The sequence below is a fragment of the Eriocheir sinensis genome, chromosome 32, assembly GCF_024679095.1.
Source record: "Eriocheir sinensis breed Jianghai 21 chromosome 32, ASM2467909v1, whole genome shotgun sequence".
Classification (NCBI taxonomy): Eukaryota; Metazoa; Arthropoda; class Malacostraca; order Decapoda; family Varunidae; genus Eriocheir; species Eriocheir sinensis.
Window position 1 is genome coordinate 10,894,300 of NC_066540.1, and position 6,590 is coordinate 10,900,889.

The 6,590-nt window shown below is 43.3% G+C and overlaps 1 long non-coding RNA gene across 1 annotated transcript; it reads left to right on the forward strand.

Moving 5' to 3' along the window:
* The first annotated feature begins 191 nt into the window (after positions 1-191).
* LOC127006134 (uncharacterized) lies at positions 192-3,589 on the forward strand. Its single transcript, XR_007759091.1, has 2 exons — positions 192-341; positions 640-3,589. It is a non-coding gene; the product is annotated as an uncharacterized LOC127006134 (long non-coding RNA).
* The last annotated feature ends 3,001 nt before the right edge of the window (positions 3,590-6,590 follow it).

Consider the following 6,590-nt stretch of genomic DNA (forward strand, 5'->3'; position numbering starts at 1 on the left):
TAGTTATTCTTTTCCTCCTTTTTCTACCTCTTTTCTCCCCTTTCTATTTATGCATTTCTTCCTTCTCTTTTTATTATATTACAAGGATACATATGTTATACTCCTTTTCATACTCTCTACAGTCTGCACTATCAGGGTCATAAAACTACCTATGGAAATACCCACAATCTCTACGAAAGCCTTATCAAATGTGTGAATATGTGACCCCCTAAGGTTTGGGAATGTGGTCGTCAATAAACTCGTATTTGCACCTACTACATGACAGCTTAGTTAGTACCAATTATACACTTCCTTGTAAGTAAACCAGCTTCGTCGAAATACTCCTTATCTTTGCTTATCAGGTGTGGGTGTGTAAGCTCCGAAACATTTGGGAATATTGGCCTTAAACTCGTATACCTACGCCGACAACACGACGGTTTAGTTAGCTCCATTCATCCACTTCCTTAATTGTGAACCAACTTCGTCTTACTCTTATCTTTGCTTATCAGGTGTGGGTGTTTGAGCCCCGAAATGTTTGGGAATATTGTCCTTAAACTCGTATACCTACACCGACAACACGACGGTCTAGTTAGTTTCATTCACCCACTTCCTTGTAAGTAAACCAGCTTCGTCGAAATACTCCTTATCTTTGCTTATCAGGTGTGGGTGTGTAAGCTCCGAAACATTTGGGAATATTGGCCCTAAACTCATATACCTACACCGACAACACGACGGTTTAGTTAGCTCCATTCATCCACTTCCTTAATTGTGAACCAGCTTCGTCTTACTCTTATCTTTGCTTATCAGGTGTGGGTGTTTGAGCCCCGAAATGTTTGGGAATGTGGGCTTGAAACACATATTTATATCAACTACATGACAGCTTAGTTAGTTCCATTCATCCACTTCCTTAATTGTCAACCAGCTTCGTCGAAATACCGAGTCCTTACCCTTACCAGCCAGCGTTCGAGGCATACACTAAGTAAAATGATGTTCTCTCCGCTCCCTAATTCTCCTCGTAATAACACACCCTTCAAAGTTTGCGCCGTATATCTCGTTCACCGTGTTCAGCAAGTCGATTTAGTTCACCTGTGCTCGTGTGAATTATGTAGCGTGTATTTCCAGCGTGTAACGACCAGGCTAATGAATATACGTACTGGTAGAAGGGCAATTGCAGCCGGATGAGTTATGTACTTGCGCGAACAGTAATTCTCCCACATCTGGCTCAGTTTTCTTTGTGGTAGCAGCACGTTGCGATCAATTTCAACATATCTTGCTCTTCCTGTCAAGCTCGTGGCCTGGACTCAAGGGAACCGTAACGTAGCGTGACTGTGTGGTGGCTTAGAGTAACATAGTAAGCAAATAGGTAAATAAAAGGTGCAACGGCAAGGCTGGATATATATAGTAGCGGACAGCATCACAGTTAGGGCTTCATATGTGTGTGTGGGTTTGGATGTGGGTGGTAGGTAGTTGAGTGGGTGGATGTGGGTGGACGTGTGTGTGGGTGTGGGGTGAGGTGGAGGTGGGGGCTAAGGTTGGTATTGTCAGATGCTCCCACCCCTCACTCCAACTAATCCCAAGGGCCAAAAAGAAGGTTAATCGAGTTCTTTTAGGTTCACGGTACAGAAGAAGGCTCAGACTACCACCAGGGTCATAAAAGTACCCCTGGAAATGCCCTAAACTCCCACGAAAGACTAGTAAATTACGTGTCCTTGGGCGCAGAAATGTTTAAAAATATGGCCCTAAGGAGGCATGGTGGGAGCCAATGCTTGTAAAGGTTGCCGCAGAGCTGACAAAACCCGCTATACGTTGCTGCTCCTGGTAGTGACACCGTCCATTGTGAATGTCACCGAGCAGAATGAATGCCACCTGCACCACCACCACCACCATCACCACCTCCTCCTCGGGTCCTCGTGGTGGCAGGAGCTTCAGCGAGGTGGAGCCTCCCCGACACCACCATAATAGCAGTCAATTTAAATCAATTTCACTCACGTTTATAGATTTGTTGAATGCTTTCTTTGCTGGAGTATTTATTGTGAGAGAGAGAGAGAGAGAGAGAGAGAGAGAGAGAGAGAGAGAGAGAGAGAGAGAGAGAGAGTTTGTATGTGTGTGTGTGTGTGTGTGTGTGTGTGTGTGTGTGTGTGTGTGTGCGTCGCGTTCTGTGGACGTAGTAGTAGTAGTAGTTGTAAGTAGCAAGTGGGCACCCGCTTCATCCGACAGGACGAGAGCAGGGTGCTGGGTGTCCGGGGACTCCGGGCGGCTATCACGCCAGTCCGCCCTCACGTCCTGCTGGGGTCCGCTGCCACACTGTACACCACGACCCGTTGTCTCAAACACACCAGCACCTCAGTCGCTCGCTTGTTTGAAAGGCCTCGAAAAAGTTATGATTTCCACTAACCGTTTTATGATGCCAGCGACAGTTTTACACGTCTTCTGCACCTTGAAGAGGACAACACCCGTTACAACTCTGTGGCCTTGGGTAATAGTCATAATGAGATCTCGTCACCTTTAATTAAGAATATGACCCAAGATGTCTTCATTGTACAAACACCTCTCATTTACGCGAATGCAAAGTAAGAGCCTTTTTTTCATGACGTATATAAATAACACAAATCTTATTTTGCGCGTATTTTTACATTAGCGCGAACACGCTTAAAAATTCTGAAGAGCGTGCAGGGGTTGCAAAACACAACTCGCACGCCCGGGTTCTTTCACGGAATATCCAAACATAAATTAACCTGTAAACAAATTATTTTCTTCATGTCCTTGTAATGTAACTCGCTTGCAAACTGGTCGACATTTGAGAGAAAACTGGGTCGCAGTAACAATAGTCTGAAGAAATGATGTAATTGACTGCTCTTTCGGCCACCTCTTCGGATTCTTTACAGGAGCAGCGAGTAGCGGGCTTTTTTTATTGTTTCCTTTTTTTGTGTGCCTTTGTGCTGTCTCCTCTGCTGTAAAAAAAAAAGAGCCTCCTGGTGTTAGTTGCTCCCCCGTGTGCTCGCTGGTGGTTCTCTGAGCGGTGGTTATCACACTCGCCAGCTTGTTGCCGTGGCGAGTGGGTTTGATTCTCAGACGCTTCCGCCTCACGTCAACTCTTTCCTAAGGCCGAAAAGGAGATTAATCGGGTTCTCATGAGTGTGTTTTCACTTCTCTGTACATAATCTTTGTTAACCTACCACCAGAAGCCTAAAAGTAACGAAGAAAATGCTCATCTATATGAAACCCTTGTCAAATGTGTGTGCCAGGGCCCCGAAATGTTTATGAATATGGCCCTTATAGACTCTCCTTCCTTCCACGCTTCACCATCTTACGCATGTGCCACCTAATAGATACATAGGTAGACTGACAGCGATAGATAGATAGATAGACAAGAAGACTGGCTGACTGACTGGCTGACCTGATATTTGTATATGCGTATATACCACGCAGATTGGATAGGTTACTATTAAGCATAATTTATAGTTTAGGTATGCAACGTAGCAAAAAGTATTGGCATTTATGGTCCATGAGTTCAACAAACACATTAGAATTTTAAGCGGAAAATAGGAATACGTTCTAGTGTTACCGTGAAACAGACACTTCCCTCCCCTCCACCGACACACACACACACACACACACACACACACACACACACACACACACACACACACACACACACACACACACACACACACACACACTTAAAGCCTACCCATCACAACCCCTTCCCCTCCAAATAAACAGCATTTCCATCACTGTGACTTTTAATTAATTGCTGATTGATGGATTGATGAACATTTATAATCACAGTAAAGTACACAACCACTTTTCATCGAGGGCAACACATGAAAGCAAATATATATATAAACACATCTCTCTCCAGTGTTGAATCTCTCCCCCACGCACAACCCGTTCTTGCAATATCGCACCACTTGAGCTTCTCTTTATCGAGCGGTACATAAACTCTCCAATACAAACTCGTAAATATGCCTCGGTCGCTCGCCGCATTCATTGGCTCGGCAACCCGGCGTGTATAGTCCGCGTGAAGCATGGCATAGTGTGTGTTAACGGGCTTGGCGAAGTTTGTTGTCCCAGCAGCCGGGGAGGATATCAGCTACCGTGGGAGTTAGCGCATAGATAAAGGCGTTTGGGATTAGTCAGTGAAATCAGTGGCCAGTACTCGCATATTTGGCATAGTTACGCCATGTTTGTATTTTGGGTAACAGATATTTTGCAGTAAACATTTAAATATTATGCGTACTATCCCTGGGTGTTGGGAGAAGCTAGGATACGATTCGAGAGTGTTAGGCTACCATTTATTAAGGGAGGTTTACGTTACTATTTGTGGAAGGTCAGGGTGGTGCCATTTAAGGGTAGTTAGATTATCATTTTAAGGGGGTTAGTACCTAATGATGGACTGGGTTACCATGTGAGTTCGAGGTTACGATTTATGGGGGTTACGGTTACTATTTGTGGGGGGGTGGTATGGTGAATGGGGGGCAAGGTTACCATTTGAGAGGGACTAGGATACCGTTTAAGGAGGTTAGGTTATCATTAAAAGAAGGTTATCATTTGGGAGTGGGGGTGGGTATTTAAGGTTAAAGAGGGCTAGGCTACTATTTTGGTCAGACTAAGTTCCTGTTTAATGGAGGTTAGGTTACCGTTTGAGTGTGCTAGGTTATGTTTGCTATTTGTGGGGGGTTTGTTATGATTAATGGTGGCAAGTTACCATTTGAGAGGGGCCAGGTTACCGTTTAATGGAGACTAGGCTACCATTTAAGGGTACTAGTTTACCATTTGTGGGGGCTTTGCTATGGTTAATTGGGACAAAGTTACCATTGGAGACGGACTAAGTTACCGTTCAATGGGGTGCTAGGTTACTATTTATGCAAGGTTACATGACTTGGTTGGGTTTGCGTAGTAAGTGTTGAGAGCAGCAGAGCAAGAGGACGCAGTGGTTTGCCATCGCTATATGATCCCGTAAAGATTTATTTAGCACAACTTATATTATTTTGACCGCGATACCCGCACAGAGCTCCGCCTTGTACACGGACTCCCCTCAGGCTGCGCATATGCAATAGTATAAACTTTACGACCGTGACCTTGTGCGATAAACAGGCCAGTCAGATGATTGATAGCTTATCACAGGAGGCGTGTTTACAGTTCACACTCCCTCGCCCGGACCGAACCTGTAACCCTTCCTTTACAAGTCAGACAGCGATCACGTTGCAACACTGATAAGCAAATACAATAAGCACACGCTAGTCAGTGTATTCAAGTATCAGGAGGGTGAAATCCAAGCCCATCATAAACTGAGTATTTTTTTGAAGTATATGAAGGGTTACCAGTAGCTGGCGTTGGTATTGAAAACGTGTGAAGTTAGTATAATAATCACACCCTGGTATGTTCAAGTGCCCGAAGCTTGGATTCCAAAACTCATAAATCGATTGCATATATTTGAAAACGTGTGAAGTTAGTATAATTATCACACCCTGGTATGTTCAAGTGCCCGAAGCTTGGATTCCAAAACTCATAAATCGATTGCATATATTTGAAAACGTGTGAATTTAGTATAATTATCACACCCTGGTATGTTCAAGTGTCCGAAGCTTGGATTCCAAAACTCATAAATCGATTGCATATATTTGAGGATAATGAGTTTTAAGTATCTGTCTTGCAATCCCAGATAATATCAAACAAGTGTATTTGTTAGCTGTTTACAGAGTTTGCAGTTGCTAATAGACGTTGGTTGCAGATCACTGGGTTGGAAGAAGGGCTAAAAATAACATATGTATGATTGATTTTTATATACTATTGCGCAGTATATATCTTGTGCACTGCAGCTCAAAGGGAAGATATAAACAGATTGACAAGGACAAGCTGAATATTTATGTCCTGTAGAGTGTAGAGTGTTCAGTAAGTATCTCACGTCAACGATTTCTACGTCACTGCGATGGAATGAAGGTTATAGATACCGTGACACTAGATTGATTGTTGTTTACTTTCGCGCCGTGTTTCATCCATACATCACATCTCAAGGGTGGCTAAATAGAATAATTATTGAACACTTTTTTGGCTTATAGATACCGTGACACTTAATGATTGTTGTTTACTTTTGCGCCGTGTTTCATCCATACATCACATCTCAAGGGTGGCTAAATAGAACAGTTATTGAACACTTTTTTGGCATCTCCCTGTGTGTTCTATATGTCGGAGCAGCATGTTATGAGCAGAGGCATAAAATAGGGAAGTTAATTTGCCCAGCTTCATCACAGGCGTCATGTTGGTACCAAAAGAAACGCGCGAAATTCAAATTGATGTTGATGCAGAAGTGTTTTTTAGTTTATTTTTTTCATTATTTTAGGTGTCGTCAGGATCTCGAAGTAACTGGAGCACACACACACACACACACACACACACACACACACACACACACACACACACACACACACAAAAAAAAAAAAAAAAAAGGCACCAATTTCCATTTTGCGCCGCTCTTTTGGATAACAACATGGCAACTGTGAATAAATTGGCTACATCTTCCTATTCTCTGGCTGTTGTTGTGAGTTTTTTTATTCATATGTTTATTATTTTTTTTAATTTTTTTTGCCCTCGATCCCCCGCCTCTTATC